This window comes from Achroia grisella, unplaced genomic scaffold (assembly GCF_030625045.1).
Source record: "Achroia grisella isolate CSIRO2021 unplaced genomic scaffold, CSIRO_AGI_Agris_v1 utg5633, whole genome shotgun sequence".
Lineage (NCBI taxonomy): Eukaryota > Metazoa > Arthropoda > Insecta > Lepidoptera > Pyralidae > Achroia > Achroia grisella.
Window position 1 is genome coordinate 682,215 of NW_026712943.1, and position 24,179 is coordinate 706,393.

Here is a 24,179-nt window from a genome sequence, read left to right on the forward strand (position 1 = left end):
CCCTGCCTCCACCGTTGCTGGAGCTTGCATGTATGGAGCATTGCGAATATAAAATATCTACATTAGTAAATTAATAAAGTCATAATTGATAGACCGTTACGGTATCTATATATATTCGGATGAAAATAAGTATCGCAGTAAGGACGAGTATATAAAGTGATCAACATAATTAATTGATTTTTGGAATATATTCAGAGCCAAAAAGTCTTTGTGTATACCAAAAATTTAGCCGTTCGGAGCCATTCAGTCACGAATTATTAGTAAAAAAAGTGTCGAGTATATCGTACTATCGACGAATATATATGGCCGCATCGCAAAATAGAATGCGACGTTGCCATACCGCCTAAGATATACGCGATAGGAGTCAAGTTTATATATATATATATATATATTCAGTGCAAAAGGTGGAATCAGCAAGTGTTTAGGTCATGGCTCGTTTGAGGTCCGCGCCGGCGACCTTGTACTGGTTCCAGTGCTGCGTCAGCCCCATCACGTCCAGGATGGTGGCGTGCACGTCGTGCGGCGTCGTGAGCACGTGCGAGTTCAATTCCAGAGCCACCTGCGCTTCCGGACGGTGGACCTAATCAAATCAAAAAGCTTTGTTTTTATACTATGATGGTGGCAATACACCACCATGGTAATGGTAGCAAACAAGCGTACGGCCCATCTGATGGTAAATGGTTACCGTAGCCTATGAACGCCTGAGACACCAGGAGTTATGTAAACCTTATACTATAGCCCTCTTGAAAAACCCCATGCTGTAGTTTCTCGAGAAAAGGCAGGTAGTTCATTCCACAATGTAAGTGTACGCGGGAGGAAGCTCCTCTGAAACCGCTCTGTCCGAGACGACTTAGGTTCCAGCGTATGGGGATGAATTCCCTGTCGATGGCGAGCGAAGCGATTGTAAAAGGTAGCCGTAGGCATCATGTCGAACAAGTCCTCAAAAAATATCCGTTGTATATTCGGTAGAAAATACAAAGCGAATTGATTCATGTCGAACATTTTAGGCGCTTGTTCATAAGCGCCTAAAAGTTTGTGTATTAATATTTTTTCCCTACCAAGTAGTTCAGTATATAGATTTAATTGAGAAGAACTGGCAAGAAACTCAGCTAAATTTTTTTTTAAAACCTTTACAATGTATCTTATATATAAAATTCTCGTATCACAGTTTTCGTTCCCATACTCCTCCGAAACGGCTTGCCCGATTCTCATGAAATTTTGTGAGCGTATTGAGTAGGTCTGAGAATCGGCCAACATCTATTTTTCATCCCCCTAAATGTTAGGGGTAGTCCACCCCTAAATTTTTTTTTTTATTTTAAGACAAAACAACGTTTTCCGGGACAGCTAGTATTTATATAGGTGTCTATGTCTTACATTAAATGAAAATCCCGTGCATGAAAAACTATTGTCATGCACGCTCGTCATTTAAGTAATCGTTTAGTGTGTAATATGCTTTGCTCAATAAATATGATTAACAGATGTTTTAAATTTATTTAAGAGTAATTCCAGTAAATTCTTTGGTATCTTATTCAAATTCAAAATTCAAATCCAAGCTCTAAATATCTTTATTCATGTAGGTATATTACAGAGTCTTATGATATGTGAAATCTACCGTCAGTTCGGAATGATTTCGAGATAAGAAGAACTGATAAGAAACTCAGCTCGTATTCATTTCAAATAAATATTGTACATATTTACAATAATACAGATTCATTTAAATTCAAATTTGGGAGAATAGAGTGACCACCAGCATATGCTATTGCAAAAAAACAAAAAATCTAATCAGTGTTCGCGACCTGAACAGACCAGTCCGCACAAGCAGCACCCATTCACGAGTATTGTAATTTTTTATATCTATTCCCATAAAAGACCCATTGACTTTTTTTAACAATACTTAGGAACGGCAAGTTTGTCTTTAAATTGTTTCTTCGTCTTTATCTGAGGAGTCTTTCAACGACCGAAGTCTGTAGGCATGGTCAGGAACAATAATGTCTGACTCACGGCGCGTTTAGCCAGCGACCTTATATATGCTAACACTGTATGTACGTTGTATGTATAGTTTAACAATATATGTATAGCATAACACATCACATCATTTTTAATCTATTTATATATTGTATAATGTTCTGTAATTGTATAATTGTTTAAGAGCTCGAAGTGTAATATATAAGCATTCACGTATGTATGTAAGTATGTTATTAATTATAGGAGCCAATAGAATATCAGCGCTGCAGACTTATCTGTAGCTTCATGCTGAGTTGGTTGCCTCTTCATCATTGCGACACATAAAGCCACCTCCATTTTTATTTTATTTGTAATATTATATTTCTGTATTATTTCATTTGTAAACTTTATTTCTAGTTATAAAATGTATCTCATGTATGCTATGTATTTGTAATTGTTGAATAAAGAACTTATCTATCTATCAAATTTAGTATTAATGTAATATGGATACTATACCTTCAGGTCCTCTGGAAGTATGATTGCCATTAGGGGTAGTCGCTCCTCCAATTTCCCCTGGAAAGTGTTCCGGACGTTGGCATATCTGGGAAAAGATATTGCAATTTAATATAACATTCATATAAATAGCGAGCTAGATTTTGTATGAAGTACGTAATAATAATAATAATTTCAGGACAATTCACACAGCGCCATCTAGATCCAAGTTAAACTAGATAAAGCTTGTACTATGGATACCATAGTAGATAGATAGATAGGTAGATATAATAATAATAATCTCAGGAAAATTTACACAGCGCCATCGAGACCCGAGTTAAGCTGGCTAAAGCTTGTGTTATAGGTACTAGATAACTGATACAAATACATAGATATTTTTTATATAATTACATACATATTGTACATATAGACTGATACAATCATACTCATGAATACAAATGTTTATACCGTGCGAAGAATCGAACCCGCGATCATCGGTAGTAAAGTGACGTACTAAACCGCTGGACCATCGAGTGTCTCACATATAATGTACCATGTCAGGTTGAGCTCCATGCGGCTCCCCCTGGAATACATCGTGATAAATTCATGTTGAATTTGTTGCTACCTGACCTGACCTTATCTCTATCATCTTATCAGCTTACACTGATGCCACCAGCATATACCGTCAGCGCAGGCGGCTGCATCATTTACATTATCTATACATATAAATAAAATTGGAGTCTGATTGTAGTATTGAAATAATCATTTTTTACTACATGCATATGAATATAAATACGGTACATACTACAAAATAACATTTTTTACAATTTTTGTCTGTGTGTCTGTTTGTTCCGGCTAATCTCTGAAATGGCTGGACCGATTTTGACGGGACTTTTTTTGGTTTGGTAGGTAGCTGATGTAATAAGTAGTAACTTAGGCTACTTTTTTAATTTAGAAAAAAAAAGTTAAATTCAACGCGGACGAAATCGCGAGTACAGTCATACATAAGAACTCAATTAAATTTCATTTTAATTTTAAAAGCCAGTTTATTTACACTATTTACTTATATAGGTCTAATATAAAATGAAAATCCTGTGCATGAACAACTACAATATTACCATACACATTTGTTCCATACCTTGGCCCATGGTCTCCCATGACGATGAGCAGTGTGTTCTTCAAATGTCCTTCATCACGGATGTTGGTCATGAACTCCACGAAATCTTCGTCCGCTGTCTCTATCATGTTGAAGTCATCATGCGTGATATCTGCTATGAATGTAAAACAGAACCTCTTTCCATCCAGTTGGAAGAACTGGAAACCAATAAGGAAAATAAATTATTTAGTGTTCATAAAATAACAAAAAAATTTTTTATTCCTTTGTACTATGATGGTGGCAAACAAGCAAACGGCCAATCTGATGGTAAATAGATAAAGAATAAAGAGACACCGGCAGGGGCGTCTTACACCTATTAGAGGCCTTGGGCACATTAGGATTTTTTTATACTATAGTGGTTGCAATCAAGCATACGGCCAATCTGATGGTAAATGGTTACCGTAGCCTATGAACGCCTGAAACACCAGGGGTATCACGTGCGCGTTGCCGACCCTTAAGAAACCTTAATATACCCTTCTTGAAAAACCACATGCTGTAGTCTCGTGGGACAACCTCGGCAGGAAGTTCATTTCACAATCTAAGTGTATTCTAAATGTTATCTAGGATAATGGGGATATGATGGGATATGACCATAGTAATAAAACACTATTTTGATAGAATAGGCAAAGTCAATTTTGAACATAACTCTTTAGAGATGTTTATGGAGATGCCCTATCTTCAAAACAAACCAGGCAAAAATAATTTTAAAAGTCGTGATGAGAGGTTAATTTTCTTACTAGACATTTATAAAAAAAAAATAACAACAACGAACAATTTGACCATAGTCGGTAAGCATTTGTTAAGACTGATTTTCATGCGAGAGTAGAGTAGCTATCAGTTATCGTTTGGTAATGGAGTAGGGACTAGACTAGACTAGGGGGCGCCAAACCATCGCGGGGCCCTGGGCACATTTTTTTATAACGCAGGGGACAAACGAGCATGCGGCTCATCTGATGGTAAGTGATTACCGCCGCCCATGAGCGCCCGCAACACCAGGGGAATTGCAAGTACGTTGTCGGCCTTTTATAAAGGAATAAGCTCTTTTCTTGAAGGTTTCAATATCGTATCGGTTCGTAAATACCATTGCTGGAAGGTGATTCATGTGGAATCACAGTGGGAAGAGGGGTCCTGTACCTGATCAGTGATGTTCATCATCAGCTTGTACTGTGGCGTGTCTCCAACGCAGTACCGATCACTCCTGTCCTTCCCCCACTTCCGGCCGCTCGCAGACTCCTCGAGGAAGAACGACCTCATGTAGTGATCAGCCGGCTGTTTGCGGAAACCATTGAAACGGTACTGGAAGGTACCTATCCAGGGCATGTCTTCGAAGTATGCTGTACGGTATCTGGAAAAGGTTAGATTAAATAACAATAATAACCCTGGATAACTCACAAAGCGCCATCTATAGTCTGTTTTTGAATCCCGGAGACTAAATTGACAGGTGTAAATGTCAAATTCTAGTACCTAACCTAACCTACCTAACCTCTGGTACTTTACCTGCGATACCTATTTCTTTAATAATAATAATATTTATTGCAGTTATAGGTCGTGTTACACAATTAAGTTGTACATAAGAATCAATACAATTTGAACATAGAACTGTAATTGTGCCATCTGAACTAGTATGCAATTATACTGTATCTCAGACTAGCTATTGCCCGTGGCTTCGCTCGCGTTAATTTATCACCTTAGGGTGGAATTTATAAAAATCCTTTCTTAGGGGATGCCTACGTCATAGTAGCTTTATGCATGCAAAGTCTCATCCCGATCGGTTTAAAATTGACAAAGTTTCATACAAACTTTCATCCTATTTTATCCCCTTGGGGGTAGAATTAATCAAAATCCTATCTTAGCGGATGCCTACGTCATAATATCTACCTGCATGGCAAATTTCAGCCCGATCCGTCCAGTGGTTTGAGCTGTGCGTTGATAGATCACTATATCTGTCACCTATGAGTTATATATACAGTGGACCCGCGGTAATCCGGCCCCAGTCTAATCTGGCCCCCCTTGTAATCCGACATTGTCTATTATTTGTTATTGAATATTACTTTGACAATACACTTCAGAGTGCATATACATACATACATATACAACATAGAATCTTATCACTGGATCTGTAATTTGTCGGATTACAAGATACTCTTTTGTAAAAAATTCCGGACTATAAGCAGAGGACCCTTAAGCAGCACTCTATAATCCGACAAATACGATGGTCCGACATTGCCCTGCAAAACGTTTGTCGGATAACCGGGGTCCACTATATATGTATATAATATAAAGAATCATAATTGGATCTATAATTTGTCGGATTACAAGGTACTCTTTTGTAAAAAAATCGGACTATATCGGTCTTAGGCAGTACTGTATAATCCGACAAATTCGATAGTCCGACACTGCCCTGCAAAATGATTGTCGGACTACCGGGGGTCCATTGTATTTAGAAGTCACATACCTTCCCATTTTGCATAATATTTAATTTATTAAGACTTGCTTTGACACAACACAAAAACATACATACATAACATTACATATTCGATAAAAAAAAGGAAACAATATGTTTATTGTTTCATAAGCCGAAAATTAATAATTTTAATTTTTGTTTTTGTTTTTTATGATGCTAAATTACTGTAGTAAAAAAGTCAACTCCGCGCACTTTGCCACAATTATGTTATTATTTTAATTGTACATTAATTCTAAAGCTTCATAAAGTTTCTAACATAAAAATACAACACTAGTTCAAAGCTAAGAAAGCTAGTGTTATAAATTATTAGACAAGGGATACAAATAAATTGATTGTATGTTTGTTACTCTTTCACGCAAAATCTACTGAATGGATTTTAATGAAACTATACAATAATATAGCTTATACGTCAGAATAACATATAGGCTATAAATTTCTCGCAGGTGAATCCGCGGGATAAGCTAGTATTGCAACTCAGTCAGCTGTCAGTTTTTTGAAGTGTTTTATACAGAGTAATGTCAATGTTCTAATGTCATCGTAATACACAAGTACTAAACACATTCCCGTATATTAATTTGAAAAATAACCATAAAAAGTGTAACCTGAAATTAACAGCTAGTAAGTTATAAATCTTACTAATATAAACACGGAAATTCGTGAGTTTCGAGAATGTTTGTGAGTATGGATGGAAGTTTGTTACTCTTTCACGCAAAAACTACTGAACGGATATTGATGAAACTTTACTGTAATATAGCTTATACATCAGAATAACATATAGGCTATAAATTTCACGCGAGTACAGCTAGTAATATTACTCTTAATACAAAGGACAATGACGCTAACTTACCCATCTTCCTTCAACTTGTAGAATATAAACGGCATGGAGTCGAGAGTACTATTATTCTTCGACTTCTTCCTCACGTCGGGTAACTCTAACTCATTCTTCCCCGTCAGTATGGGGAACAGCGCGGCTGGTGTACCATCGCCCACAATATTATAACTGAAATCACACGCAAATATGTTAAATAATGATGTAGTTAACAGTATATTATAATATTTATATATTTAATTTGTGCCTACAGTTATAATATTTCTGTCAACGTCTTACGTCTCCACTAACATAGATTTAAGTTCAGTGTAAAATCAGTCTACGTCACGACTTCGCGTCAAATGAACGCCTTACTAATAAGCAATACAATGTACGAATTATTGTATTAATCATAATAAACTTACTTATTACATTAATTCGTACAATAATTTCACCATTATACTCACTAACTAGACTCTACGATCTATACATATAAATAAAATTGGAGTGTCTGTTTGTAATATTGAAATAACCGTTTTTTACTACATGCATATGAATATATATACGGTACATACACCAAAATAACATTTTTTACAATTTTTGTCTGTCTGTCGGTCTGTTTGTTCCGGCTAATCTCTGGACTGCACCGATTTTAACGGGACTTTTTTTGGCAGGTAGCCGATGTAATAAGGAGTAACTTAGACTACTTATTATTTTAGAAAAATAAAGTTAAATTCCACGCGGACGAAGTCGCGAGTACAGCTAGTATAAAATGAAACTACAACAGATTTCATTTCAATTACATTAAAAAAAATAATATGTAGTACTATATGTATTTGAAATTTTACCCGTTGAGTAACGTCGCTTGTAGTTCATCTGTTAAAAACTTGTAACTTTGCGGCATGCGGCGTATGAATCCGTTCCTAGCCGTGGTATCGAACCCGAATATGAGCACGTTGAAGGAGTCCTCGCGCCCAACCGGCGGTATCTTGGGCTTGACCGTTTTACGGAACCCAGCGCAGTGACCCGTCCATTTTGAGGGTAGAATACTGAAAGATTTTTTTATTTATTAAAACTTGAATGCAGAAATACAAATAACGCCCATGATCACTAATTCCCAGTATATTAAAAATTTAACCCGTTCCTTTCCATTATTCCGTTTCGTTTCCTGTTTTTTAATGGCATAATAGACAACACTAACCTTTTGCCAAAGAAAAAAAAATACACATAAAGGTGCATGGCGCACTTAACACCTTGAGGCATTTTCTCCCAGTTGGGCAAACAGAGATTCATGTGGGCAGTGCATTAACAAAATTTGAAATTCAAATCTAAATATAGAAGATAACTTTTTAATATGATTAAATATAAATACATATGCAAACATACATAAATTAAAAAAAAAAAAGAAAAGAGAAAAAAAAAGAACTTATTAACTATATTCTGTATATTGCTTGTTCAAAATCTACCCTGTATCATCATAAGCACAGATATTATATTATATTAGAGTCCGTTAGTTTTCTGTTCCCGCGCGTTCCCTTCCCCTCCCTAACTAGTAACAAACGGACTGTACAGCGGCCTTGACGCGCGCGCGCATTTGTTGTGAATTGAAATCAATTAGAACTGTGTTAAACCTACTGTGAAAGTGTGTGAAAGCTACCGAAGATACCTTCGAGACCCTAAAGCCCAAGAAATCCGCAGAACCTAAAGGTAAATGACTGACGCTTCCTTATTTTTCCCTATATATATACAGAGAGTAAATTCCCTAACATTTTGGTAGCAGAGTAGTTTCCCAAACATTTCTTATTTTCGTATATAACATTATATTTCGTATATATCATTAATATGCTTCCCGGTACACTTGACTTTGACGTGATCACTATTGGTGAGCTCGTACACACCCGCACCGAGCACGGCCACGCTGTCGCCGAGTTCGTACTTGGAATCAGTTTCGTACACTATATCTCTATACGTGCACACTATGTTCTATTATTATAGTCGTATATAACACTATATCGAGTCATTGAGCTCTCTAAAATATGGTCGAGCAATGACGGCTGACTCATACGTCACACTCGTGAACGAGTGCAGCTTGTAGGGATTTGTCTGCTCTAGTCACTACGACTGATTTAACCTTACTGTGTATTTAATATTTGACCCTAATAAATTAGTGTTAGTTGGTGGTTTGTGTTCATGTTTCGAATTAAAAATGTAAAGTTACAACGATTATTTAAAAGAGTAACACGGAAGTTTCTTGCTCGTTCTTCTTGTGATGAGACAGCTGTCCGAATGAGCGGTAGATTAAAAGAAGTATAATTAATAATAATAATAATCTCAGGACAATTCACACAGCACCATTTAGTCTCAAGTTAAGCTAGCTAAAGCTTGTGTTATGGGTACTAGATAACTGATACAAATACATAGATAATTTTTTTTTCGTTAATATATACATATTATACATAGAAAACACCCTGACCGATACAAACAATCATACTCATGAATACAAATGTTTATGCCGTGCGAGGAATCGAACCCGCGACCATCGGTTGTAAAGCGGTGTGCCTGACCGCTAGACCACCGAGGTCGTCGATAATTATGACTATTAAAGTCAAAAGTGCTTAAATAATAAAGGATTTTCTTTTATATACCTGTTAATATGCTTCCCGGTACACTTGACTTTGACGTGATCACTATTGGTGAGCTCGTACACACCGCACCGAGCACGGCCACGCTGTCGCCGAGTTCGTACTTGTAATCAGTTTCGTACACTATATCTCTATACGTGCACACTATGTCCTTTGTCGTCGCCAACACTTCCTTCACCACTCTGCATTCTGATAGCTGTCGAGGTAAGAAAATCATTCATTAACACTATATAACTTTTTTATAAAGTACCGTACAGTAAAAAACACTTCAGGTTCATAATAGTATAGATTTTAAATAACAAAACTACTTACTGAATAATTAACTCTGAAAACAAAATAAATAATATTTTCATTACAAGTGTTCACGATGAAATAATCATTACATGGTATAAAACAAAGTCGCTGTCGCCGTCTGTCCATCCCTATGTATGTTTAAATCTTTAAAACTACGCAACGGATTTTGAAGCGATTTTTTTTTAATAGATAGAATGATTCAAGAGGAAGGTTTATATGTATAATACATGTACACACGGGCGAAGTCCAGGCGAGTAGCTAGTTAGTAAACAAATCATAGCTATAATTAATATAATAAGTTGTCCTTAATAAGTAGAATTTGCATATAAGTGTATATAAAATCAATATTTGCTTTATAATCTTATATATAAAATTTTCGTGTCACAGTTTTCGTTCCCATACTCCTCCGAAACGGCATGACCGATTCTCCTGAAATTTTGTGAGCGTATTGAGTAGGTCTAAGAATCGGCCAACATCTATTTTTCATCCCCCTAAATGTTAGGGGTAGTCCACCCCTAATTTTTTTTCACAAAATTTTTAGTTTCTATTTTTTTATGATACAACATACAAAAATACATACAATCCTAAATTTTCACCCTACTATCATCAACCCCTATTTTTTTATAGCGTTATTAATTTATGTGGCAAAACAACGTTTACCGGGACAGCTAGTAATATGTAAAAATATTAGAAAATAAAGATGCACACAACATACAGTTACAGTAGGGAAGGCCACCCGTCGGGCGTCTATATTTATTGGACATAGCACCCTTCCTACTAAATGCGAAAATAAAGGAATAGAATAGAATAGAAAATCATTTATTCAAACAAACTAAATTTAAGCACTTTTGAATAGTCATAACAATTTGTTTTTTATCTACCACTCGTTCGGAAAGCTGTCTCTTTACAAGAAGAACGAGCAAGAAACTTCTGTGTTGCTCTTTTAAATAATCCTTGTAAGTTTACATTTACAAGTCGAAGTGTGAATACACACTACCAACCAGCGCTAATTTTTTACAATAAGATTAAATCAGTTATAGTGATTGGAGCAGGCCACTCTCTACAAGCAGCACTCGTTCACCAGTATGACAGATGAATCAGTCATCACTGCACTCGACAATATTTTAGGGAGTCAATGACTCGGCCCACCACGCCGCCACATGTCTGGTCATTTTAGTGAGCATGACTACTAATTCCACTCGACCACGTTAAAGCTACAAAAATTACTATATGGTAGTTACAGTATTCGCACTTTACATGAGGATGCATGCAGCAATCAATACAAAAGCCGCTACGCTATCAAAGGGCAATTTTACTTCGCCATCGGACCTTACGACCAGGGGTCCCTATAGATTATAGTACAGTCGTGTTCAACAACTATAACTGCATTAGTGTAGTAGTAGATTGATAACGCCGCAAGATATTAAATCGGTCATATGTATAGAACTTATGTGTGACGGCCTCGGCGGTCTAGTACACCGCCTTACTGGTCGCGGGTTCGATTCCTCGTACGCCACAAACATTTGTATTCATGAGTATGATTGTTTGTATCGGTCTGGGTGTTTTCTATGTATAATATGTGTGTATTTACGAAAAAAAAACATATCTGTGTATTTGTATCAGTTGTACCCATAACACAAGCTTTAGGTAGCTTAATTTGGGTCTAGATGGCGCTGTGTGAATTGTCTGAGATTATTTATTTATGTGTGTGCATTGATGTTAAATAAATAAAATAAATATCATTTGGAGATAGTATTATATCCCCACTCTATATTATTAAAATCATAAAACTTACATAACATTTGACCCAGTCTTGCCCCGAACATGTGACTTTGGGCATCTGCTTGTCGAACTGCGTTACCTCTTTTGCGAAAGGGTCCAGCTGTGGGATATCACAGCCTGTACCTTTATCCAATTTTAATTCTTCTTGTAATCTATTTTCAATATACCTGTAAATATAGAGTAAATATAGAGTTATAATTAAAATCATTCTTTCTAATATTATAAACGCAAAAGTTTGCGAATATGGATGGATGTTTGTTACAGTTTCACGCAAAATTGCTGAACAGATTTTGATGAAACTTTACAATAATTAATTTAAAAGATATTACGTAAATTGAGCGAAATATAAAGTAAGTGCGATGCAGACGAAGTTGCGTGGGTCAGCTAGTGCATGTGTATATATATCACGACATTTCATACGGTTAGTAAGAACCATTGTCCACCTCAGTTTTTTTAAACGACAATTATGTGACACACAACAAGATAACAAACAGACAGATATATTTTTAAACAAAACATTTTAAATTATGCAACTACAATAAACTATTGACAAAAACCAAATGTTCATGCAACTTACAGAATTACTAGTAAATGGTATACCACACAAGAGACTGAACCATTATAGTAAACAAATAAAGCTTAAATTTGATTGACGATAAATTTTGAACTTTCCGTACTAAATTGGTATACCAATTCCATAACACAGGAAACTGAACCATTAGTACAAACAAACAAAGCTCAAAATTGATTGATATAAATCTATGAATTTTCCGTACTAAATTGATCACGTGGCCAATGTAGTACGGAAAGTTCAAACGCAGTTATATAAAGGTTAAAATGAACAATTTTAATATCGACTTTGCTTTATTTTTTTTTATGCATGATAATGAATTGGTGCACCCGTATGCGCTAACAGTTCACGCTGGCGGGACACCAGTGTAGGGTAAGATGAGCATGAGATCAGGTCAGTTAGCAAATTGTGACCAATTTATTAGAGCACAGCTAGTACCTGTGCCCACGACTTCGTCCGCAAGGAATAGAGGACGAATGAGGAATTTCCCTTTCATCCACTATTTTATTTTACCCCCTTATGGGTAAAATTCGAACAAACTTTTAATGTCATATTGATAGTCAAAAGCTTAAAAATAAGTTTCAAGCTTCTAGCTTTAAAAATAACGATACATCAATAGAACGTTTCATCTCCTCTTTCAACCCCTTACAACCCTTTCTTTGCATTAAAAAGTAGCCTATGTCCTTTCACGGGGTCTAGACAATCTGTATACCATTTCATTTAAATGGGTGCAGAAGTTTTGGCGAAAAAGCGAGACAGAAAGACAGACAGTTACTTTCGCATTTATAATATTAGTAAGGTTTTATCACAATGGTTTCCAAAGGGAACCGCGTGGAGGATAACTTGATATAGCACTTTGCTAGCAGTGGGGTTATTAATCCACATTACTAAGAATCCTGATTCCCCTACTTTGCTTTACTGGGACAGGTGTTCGGTTCCTTGAATTGAATCAATGACGTTCATCCGTCATACTCGTGAACGAGTGCTGCTTGTCTGCTCTTAACACTACGACTGATTTAATCTTATTGTGTTTTTATATTTGGGCCTAAATAAATTAGTGCTGGTTGGTAGTTTGTATTCACACGTTTCGACTTGTAAAATGTGAACTTACAAGGATTGTTTAAAAGAGCAACACACAAGTTTCTTGCTTATTCTTCTTGTGATGAGACAGCTTTCAGAATAAGCGGTAGATTTAAAAAAAATGTTGACTATTTAAAACTGCTTAAATTAAGTTTATTTGAATAAATGATTTTCTATTCTATTCTATTCTATTCGTTTACCAACGCTAACCCTGTGTTATAGGGGGAAAGGGGATTGTTAGTAATGTGGACTGATGATCTTATTGCTAGCAATGTACCATGTCAGCTTGACCTCCACGCGGTTCCCCCTGGAAACCATCGTGATAAATTCTTGGTGAATTTGTCACGATGAGCTAACTGACCTGACCTCATGCTCATCTTATCATCCTCGACTGGTGCCCCGCCAGCGTAAACCGTTAGCGCAGGCGGGTGCACAATTCCATTATCATCCTTTAAAAAAAACCCTGTGTAATAATGTACAACTGGGGACAGGGGCGGATCGTGAATTTGTTGGGCCCTGGGGTAAATCTACTTAGAGCCCTACCTAATTAGATTACTCAACTAAAAAAATACACTGATCAAAAACAAACGACTAGAAATTTCCCGTTCCTTTCAATAGACACTTGCATGTAGATAGATATATAGATAGATCGTTTATTTGTTTGTTACTAATCACACACAACATGTTCATAAGAATATAAAATACATAATACAACATAAGATTTATAAAATTGTGTTATTATGTGTGATCTGTAGCAATACAAAAAGGTCGAAGCTCAGCGTGGAACATTGTTCAGGGAATGTATGTGAACATGTGTTGATTGATCTCAGGGTTGCCAATCTTATGATAGATTTTTTAACATTCTAGATATTTTTTTGTATTCTAAATAACGTTTCAGTGGGGACTGGGGGCCCTTTGTATCCTCGGGGCTTGGGCTGCAGCCCACAGAGCCCTTAGATGGATCCTCCCCTGATTGGGGAGAAGAGGATTGTTAGTAATGTAGACTAATAACCATTGCTAGCAATGTAAGGTACAAGGTCAGGTTGACCTCCACGTGGTTCCCTGGAAACCACCGTGATAAATTCACTGTGAATGTACCACAATGGGCTGAGATGACCCCAAAATTCAAAAATCATTTATTCATAACTTCAAATTTTTACATTATCATTTTAATTTTTCCCTACCGTCCCTGCCCATCATGCTCATGTTGTCATCCTCTACTGGTGCCCCGCCAGCGTAAACCGTTATCGCAGGCGAGTGCACCACACCATTATCATATCATTCATTAAAAAAATGTACACCTTAATACTAATCTATACTAAATAAGCAATAACAAAACTACTTACTGAATAATGGACTCTCTGAAAAGCAAAATAAAGAACAATCTCATTAAATCTCAATTACAAAGAACACTACTATTAGAATGCATGCAAAATATTGCAAACTATTTTAACTAAGCAAAACATACAGGGTACATACCATGCTACTGTTACATATATATGCGTATGTGTATATGTGTAAATATTTATTTAATATTATGTATTATATATAATTATTTTAAAGAGGGTATGACATATTGATGTGGATGGTTATAAGAGCAGAGGAAGATCGAAAAAGATATGGATGGACTGTGTGAAAAATATGGTAAGAAAGGGAGTAAAAAATGAAATGGTTGCGAACAGAGATGAATGGAAGAGAAAACATTACGACGACCGCAAATAAATGTGATAAGGAAGAAGCAGATAATGATGTATTATATGTATATGATTATGAACTAAATCTGAATCATAGTTTTTTTTACATAGTTATTTTAAGTAATATACATATATTTTTTTAACTGCTGGTTGACTAGGAGAAAATGCTTCAAGGGTCCGCCATACGCATTTATATTTGTGTAATTGTGCATTAGTTTTAATGATATATATATATATATATATAGTTTTATGGAAGAAAATGTGATAATACTGGCAATTACATACAGCAAGGTGGCAACACTGATAAGTAGATTGATGGAAGGAGTTTTAAAAAGTTTAATTCCAATTACAGTAAAAATGTTTTTTTTAATGTAATTTTAATGCCAAATAAGCTTACGGCCTATCTGATGGTAAGTGGTAACAGTGAAGATAAACAGCATTATCATGTGATATCGACGATACCACTCATGCTAATGCTATTTTTTTAAATACATGATGGTGATAAATAAAAAAATAAATATTAGGACCCCAAGATACCACAGTCAATTTAAAAAAATATTTGATTGGTGGATTTTGCCACCACCATCTTGCTGGCAGGACACCAGATAGTAAGATGAGGATGAAGTCTCATCAGTTAACCCATCATGACAACCACCGTAAAAAGTCTGGTAAAATCCGATAATAAAGTAATTTAAGCTGTATATTTACAATTATGCATTTGCAATCCACTCATTCCTGGGGTGTCCTGAATTATAAAAAACCAATCTATAATAATCTTAAAAAATAATAAGAAGTGTTTGTTGGTAATTTTAAATTAACAGCTTTTCACTAAATGCATATGAAAGTATATACAGTACTTACCTACATCGAAAAATGTATGACTGTTTGTTCTTGTTAATCTCTGAAACCAATTTTGATGGGACTTTCACTCGCAGATAGTTAATGATATAAGATGTAAGTCAAGCTAATTTTATTTAAGAAATTTTAATTATTTTCATAAAAAAAAATCAATCAATTCCAGACAGAGATAGACAATTCAGCTAGTTTTATAATAATTATTGTAAACAAGCAAGAGTAAAAGCTGAGTTTCTTGTCAGTTCTTCTCACCTCGATAGCACTTTGAACTGACGGTAGATTTAACATATCAAACGTCTGTAATAGACTTACATGAATAAAGATATTTTAATTTGGTTTTTTATTTGATAATTGATAAATCAGCCCCTATAAAATACCTTTCATAAGCCACCTATATATATAGAAGCTATATTTTTTTATTTTTTTTATTCATTGTTACTCAGGACACCCTTCAATACCAGAATATGAATCCATTACCTGTTCAGTTTGGTCGGTTCTAAAATATTAGAGATGTGTTGTCCAACAATTCTACGAAGACTAACATTCCCAAGCTTTGCTTTGCTGGACAGAGTTAAAACAATACAATGCAAAAAAAAAACAGTGTAAAAATAGCTTGCGTTAATCGAATAAGTTATTTAATTTAGAAAATATATGATTAGACTATAACCAATAAAGTTTAGAGAAAAAACATTGATTATTGGTTAAAATGAATAAAACATAAATGTTACTGAAAAACAAAGGAAAAAGGAAAACGTTAGAGAAAAAACATTTTTTCAATGTTAAAATTATTAAATAATAAATGTTATTTCTCTTATGTTTTTCTTCTTTTTTTTTCGGGCAATATTTTATTATAAGCGCATTTTTTTCAGTAAAATAAATATCTTTACTTAATATAAAATGAAGTCGCTTCCGCTATCTGTTAGATGTTTTAAACTACACAACGGATTTTAATGCAGTTTTTAGCAATAGATAGAGCGATTACGGAAATAGGTTTATATAACATATACACCCATGCGTAGTCGGGATGGACAGCTAGTTTATTATATATTCTAAATATCTAACCTTTATTTAGAATTATTATAGTAGTACAATTATTGTAAAACAATTCACAATTAGTTCATTTATCTATTAAAAAAACTATGTTTCGAATAACTACGTTATTTTAGTTTATATTAAAGGAAAACTGTTCAATTAGTAATGTTGGTGCCCACCACCAATAAAAAGCATAAAAAGCGGTAATTCTCAAAAAAAAAGTATATGACTACACAAAAGTGCTTATAATAATTTTACTTGAATATATGTAATCTATTTCTACTTCTAATTTAATGTAAGAGTTGATAGATAATGTACAAAAAACTGGAATTCGAATTTGTCGGTTTGTTTGTTTCCTTTATTAAATACTTGTTCTATACACATTTCAAACACAAGGGTATTAATTTTATTTATTAATTATATTATATTATAATATAATATACGATTTACATACAGTATATTTGAACGTCCCTTTGCATCTTGTTCTTTGTCTCCAAAATTTTAATTAAAAAAATAAAAATCATTTTTAACATGCCTGCAATATTCTTATAAATAATTCGAATTCCATTTTTTTTCTATTCAACAACAAAAACAAACAACATCTATTTATTTATCAAAACAACAACAGAATCATGCACATGATAAACAATGTCAATGAGAAAATCGGCTTTTAATAAAAAATATATATATATATTGTATATATATTTAAAAAATATCTTTCTATTATCGCTGATTTTATTTTTAATTTATTGTTCTGCTTTTTAAAGATATAATTTCTAAAAACATGTTTTAAACGAAATAATTTTATAATTTAAATAAAAAATTTCGATATTAGTCATTTCAATATTTACAAAAAAATGTTAAAGTAATACGTTTATAAGGGCTAGGAAATATTCATAAAACTGTTTTTGGGATGTTCAAACATTACTTCGCTTGTGTGAACTACGCCTTATGGGCATGGTATTCATAGGGCCATCTGGCAAATGATAAGCTGAGCAGTAGGTACCAATATAGAATAAAAAATAGAGATGTATGCATTATCAATGTTTTTTTTATAAATTGAATATATCCACTCTCATCAAGTGCATGATAAGCTCATGGGTCAAATTAGACTAACACCCTAATACGAATAAATAAAATAGATTTCTTTCGGACTACTCTAATGCTGTTGGCCGCAGCTGGCCTTTACAGCTTCACCGGACGATAGGGGGCGAGTGCAGATGGCACTCCAAACCAAAGGTAGGACTTATGGAGCGGCTGAAGGCCAACTCCCGCCTGACGGATACGACGCCAGTCTGAGGTCTCCGCTAGGGATTTTAACCACGGCTCGGGCCGTCGTAATTTCGATCCCCGTTTCAATTTGACGGGACGAATGTCTTTTTGTAATTTCAAATTAACAGCTATTCACTAAATGCATATGAAGACATGTACGGTATAAATGAATATTTATTTTGAATATTAATTAATTATTATAATTTTACTGTACATCGTTCTAATAATGACGCTATTGAGTATCACGTGTCTTATGTTCTTATTTTTATGAAAAACCGTTATCATGAACAATATTTTTCATTTTTATTTAAATTAAATTATATTAAATCAAATCAAATCTAATCAATACAAATCAAATCAAATAAAACAAATCAATTTAAAATAAAGTAGCAAAACCATTGCGGTCTGGGTGATACCTTCTCGTGATGTCAAGATCGGCTTCCCTTGGAAGGTCATTGTGCAAGCTAACGTACACAATCAGCCCCACTATACAAATGATGATGAAGACCTGATTTCTTCGCGACCTGTACCATCGCTTACTTCTTGCCCCCATCCGGAAACTGAAACCAATAAATATTGCATGCAATCTATACATATAAATAAAATTGGAGCGTCTATTTCTAATATTGAAATAATCGTTTTTTACTACATGCATATGAATATAAATACGGTACATACGCCAAAATAACATTTTTTTAAATTTTGTCTGTTTGTTTGTTCCGGCTAATCTCTGAAATGGTTGAACCGATTTTGAATTGACATTCAATGTTAGACAACGACACCTATATTAATGTACAATATAAAAATAAAAAAAAATAAAAACCAATTGAGTTTCTTGCCAGTTTTCCTCAATTGAATCTGCATACTGAACTGAACGGCAGGGAAAAAATGTTTACACAAAAACTTGACGTTGAATAAGTACAGTACCTTATACAAGACTAGTACGGGACTGAGTAACAGTTCAAGGAAAATATCATACTATCAGAGAAAATAATCCATTATTTAGACATAAAAAAATTACAAATTGAGACTGCTCCTATTTGAAACCGGTTAAAGAAACTTTTGTACAAAAACATTTCGCCTTGAATAATAAGCACTAGTCCTGTGTAGTTAACTAACTGAATAGTTCGGAAGTGAGTCGAACTACGTGAACTAGTGCGCAGAATCTTTGAGTTTAGTTCATTTCGTGAAAAAATATAAGCGTACCAAAAAATAATACAACATTGACGTTACGAAAAAATACTTCAATCCCATTATGGATTATGGATTATGGATATCAAATTGTAGAGAAACTATTTTGATATTAATATATTTAAAGTTTTCTTCTATTCTTTAATCAAAACTAAAAAAAAAATATGTATTATGTCCTTTCACTGTCTACCATCTTACCATTAAATACATTTTCCCAGTCATAAATAGTTCTACTACATATTTCTACAACACAAATACTCAAAAACATTCCCAGATATTGATCAAATGTATATGAACCCAGATGAGAAGTACTAACTTGCAAACACAAGCAGAATTGTTAAAATAGGTTAAAATCTTTTTAAGATTATGTACTTTACATTTATTATATAGTGTATAGGAGACATTTTTGACATTTGAATTATAATATCATGAGGTCCTGTTGTATATGAATATATATATATATATAATATAGGTATGTTGTGTCATATTGCCATGCCCTTTCAGGGCGTCACAAACAATTGAAAAAACTTAACCACACTATTTATTAAAACAAGGCTATTTGCGAGCTAAAAACATGACTACACATTTGTTGCCTAAATAATAAGACCATATTTTTATTCACAGCCTAAACAATTTAAGTACACATATTTACAGGTCGGCCAAGACACAGACTTGTAAGGCCTATGTCATCAAATTCAAATTCAAAATATCTTTATTCATGTAGGTCTATTACAGACTCTTATGATATGTCAAATCTACCGTCAGTTCGGAATGATTTCGAAATGAGAAGAACTGACAAGAAACTCAGCTCGTATTTTTTTTAATGTTGAATCATGGCTTTAAACAACGTGAACATTATTAAAACAATACTATTTGTGAGCTAAAAAACATTACTACATATTTGTTGCCTAAATAATGAGATTACATCTTAATTCGCAGCCTCAAGAACTCAGGCCTTACAAGTCGGCCAATCTTTTCCCGACTCTGGTTGGTTGCAAACGAACTAATAGACAGAAGAGCTACGAACTAACTTGACCGTTCTGAATCGCGAACTATTAAGCACAACGCTCAGCAGTAACAAATTCAGAATTCTATTGTTTATGTAGCATATGTATATAACTGAAGTAACTCATGCATAATACTGTTATGCTTATTATGTGGTGTGAAGAGGAAAACTTAAATACAAAGTGGAATGCTATTTTACACTCTATAATCTTTGACGAAAATAACGAAGTAGTTACATAGATAGATTGTACCTTATGCTAAATTTTGATTTTTTACAGCATATATTGTTTAATGCTTTTTTTAAACTTTTTTTCAGTCATGTGCCGCCTACTTTATTCTTAGCAATACTCTCTTTCTCTATGGTTGTCTGGAAGATTAATACTTTTTTTAACTTTTTTCAGTCATGTGCCGCCTACTTTATTCTTAGCTATCTCTTTCGCTATGGTTGTCTGGAAGAGATTGTGTTGAGGACAGTTTCTGTACTTGCTTCTTTTTTTATTTTATTTCTCAATGTATCTACTTTCAATATCGGTGCAATAACAGTATTATAAATAAATACATAAAATTGACTTTGCTTATATGGACAGATACATATAAACATTTTACATGGTATTCTTTAAAAGAGCAAATTATAAATATAAAAAAATCAAATACAAATATGTAAAGCTTCCATTTATAACCTAGCTTCCCTCCAATTTGTTTATATGTCTACCAAAGTGATGCAAAAAGGCAGTAACTCAGTGTTTTGACTGCTCAGGGAGACAAACCAAAGGTCTTCAATTACAAAAATTATAAGGAGCATAATGTAAGTAACATTATGCTCCTTATAATTTTGCATTCTAAACTTTGGATAATAAAATATAAAGCTACAATTAAATACCATAATATTAAAATTCATATATGTTCATATAAGTTAAGCGACACACAAAACTAAATAAGACTGTCTACCATTATTATTACTATTTGTTGATAATTTTGTTTAAAAAAATTTTGCCCTTTTATATATATTGTGATATAAATCTAAAATATTATTTATATTACTTATTATTACTCCTGTGCTCACCACCTCTCAAGTCTAAAGCTCATAGTTTTTTATAGGTGGATATGGTAGGGATATAGGGGAAATAATAACCAAATAATAATATTTTGTAAGAAACAAAATATTGATATAAATAAATACATCATCAACATGAATTGCCTTTATCCCATTATTGGGTTGGCTAAGTATGTCATCCTTTACCACTAATCTCTATTGGCCATCATATCAGAGTATACTCTCATTTTACACCTAACATCTTTCACACAATCCATATATTTTATTTGGTTGTCCCCTTACTTTCTATCGATAAAAATAAATATTTAAAACGAAGAATAACATAATATGTACTTGAATGAAGTATTAATAATTGAGATACAGAAGATCTGTTTATGTAGATAAAATTGCAAGTGAAGGGCCTTCTGACAGTAAGTGTGTTTCTGACAGTAAATTATGGTACTCCTTATGAATTGCCATTCCGGAATAATCCAATGTTGAACCCTCAATATTATATGTATCAGGTTAGGTTGACCACACACTCTTATCACTGAAAGTCATAGTGATATATTCCCGATTTATTTTCCAGGGTGAGTGAACAGACCTGACCTCGTATTCATCTAATCAACCTACTGGTGCCCCAGTGTAAACCTTAGCGGGTGCACCATTCCATTACCATCCATAAAAAAATTACATTATTCTAAATAATTAAATTCAATAAATGTAAAAAGATAGGAATTATTCGATAATTTTAATTATTTGTATATTGTAAAAAGCGATTTCGTTTAGTTGTGAAAAGATAAAAAATAAATAAACACACCGACATTTTCGCATATAAATTAGTAATGACAAATATGTTACGTACTTTAAGGAAAAAATTGTAATATTAATATAACAAGGAAACAAGAAATTAATAATAAACATATTTTTTTACTTTCCTGTTAGTCAAGGTAAATAATATACTTTCAATAATTATTATAATTTCTAGAAAATAATACAAATAAATTTGTTCTTACCGCCAAATGTATATATGGAATAAAACAAAGTAAGCGGCCGATGATTTGTCTATATGCGATTAAACTGTTTATCAAGCATTGACAAAATAAACGAAAAATTAGAAATTATTTATACTTATCACATTCCTGACTGACTGAACTGAAGTAGAGTTCACTGATGTCTGACTGACTGAAAGTGTTGCCAATCCCAAAAAAACTAAAAATAAACGTTGGTCAATAAAAAAAAACAGAGGAAAATAGTAGCTAAAATAAAAAACGGTAACTTCCTCGCATTTGGGAATGTTGCAGTGTATCTCTAGTAAGTTTACTAATATCACAGATAACATAATATTACATATATAAACGCGAATGTTTGTGAGTATGGCTGGATTGATGTTTGTTACAGAATCACGCAAAAACTACTAAATGGATTTTAACGAAACTTTACAGTAATATAGCTTATGCATCAGAATAATATATAGGCTATAAATTTTACGTGGGTGAACTAGTTCTTATACATAAAATTCTCGTGTCGCAATGTTAGTTTCCATACTACTCCACGGCTTGACCCATTTTTATGAAATTTTACATGCATATTCAGTAGGTCTGAGAAGAGGCTACTATCTATGTTTTCTACCCCTAAGTGATAATAGTTATAAAAATAAAATATTAGAGGTGGACACCTCTAATATTTTATTTTTGGTAATTTTTTTATAATACATCATTAAAAATACATACTACTCTAAATATTTCGCACTTCTATCACCAAACCCCTATTTTTAATAGCGATTTTAATTTATATGGCAAAACAACGTTTGCGGGATCAGCTAGTAATCCTCTAGTATTGTTTAAACAAATTTAATCATAAACCGCGATCGCTGTTCGCAATTTACAATGGCAGAGTCTCTTTCATTTCCTGCCCAATTCACTCGCTTTAACAATGGGTAAATACGTCATGTTTCATTGAAACGTTGTAGGTGAACTTACATTATACTAGCTGACCCATGCAACTTCGCCTGCATCACGCATACTTAACATTTATCGTTATATTTTGCCCAATTTACATAATATCTTTTTTAAATTATAGCCTATATGTTATTCTGATAGAACCAGAGTGACCGACATAGCCCGAAGAATTGCGACTCTGAAGTGGCAATGGGCAGGGCACATAGCTCGTAGGACAGATGGCCGTTGGGGCAGTAAAGTCCTCGAGTGGCGACCACGGACCGGAAGACGCAGCGTAGGAAGGCCTCCAGCAAGGTGGACCGACGATCTGGTCAAGATCGCTGGAAGGCATTGGATGCGAGCAGCGCAGGACCGATCGTCGTGGAGATCTTTGGGGGAGGCCTATGTCCAGCAGTGGACGTCTTCCGGGCTGCGATGATGATGATGATGATGTTATTCTGATATATAAGCTATATTACTGTAAAGTTTCATCAAAGTCCGTTCAGTAGCTTTGCGTGAATGAGTAACAAACATCCATCCATACTAACAAACATTCGTCTTTATAATATTAGAAAGATAGCATAGCATCACATAATGTAATTGATATGCGGAGAGAAAGTCATTGGAATGTAATTTTGTAAAACCTTCATACAAGTGGGTGTGCTTCATCAATTCAATATGAAAAGTTCAACACTTATTTTCACATTTCTTTCGTAACTTATATCGGTATCATTTGACCATTAGTATTCTGTCTGACTTTCGGCTTGGTATAACACTAACCCTGTGTACAAAACTCACAAAGGTATCAGTGTAGAGGTTTAATACACTTTCGATAAATATAGTGAAATACTAAAGTAAAATATATATATAATTGGTTAAAAGTAAAAGGCTTACAACATATCAACAGGAAAATTTACAAACAAT

General features: G+C 34.0%; 1 pseudogene; it reads right to left on the bottom strand.

The window, feature by feature from the left end:
• Positions 1 to 421: 421 nt before the first annotated feature.
• Positions 422 to 22,434, bottom strand: LOC131848581 (uncharacterized; annotated as a pseudogene).
• Positions 22,435 to 24,179: the final 1,745 nt, after the last annotated feature.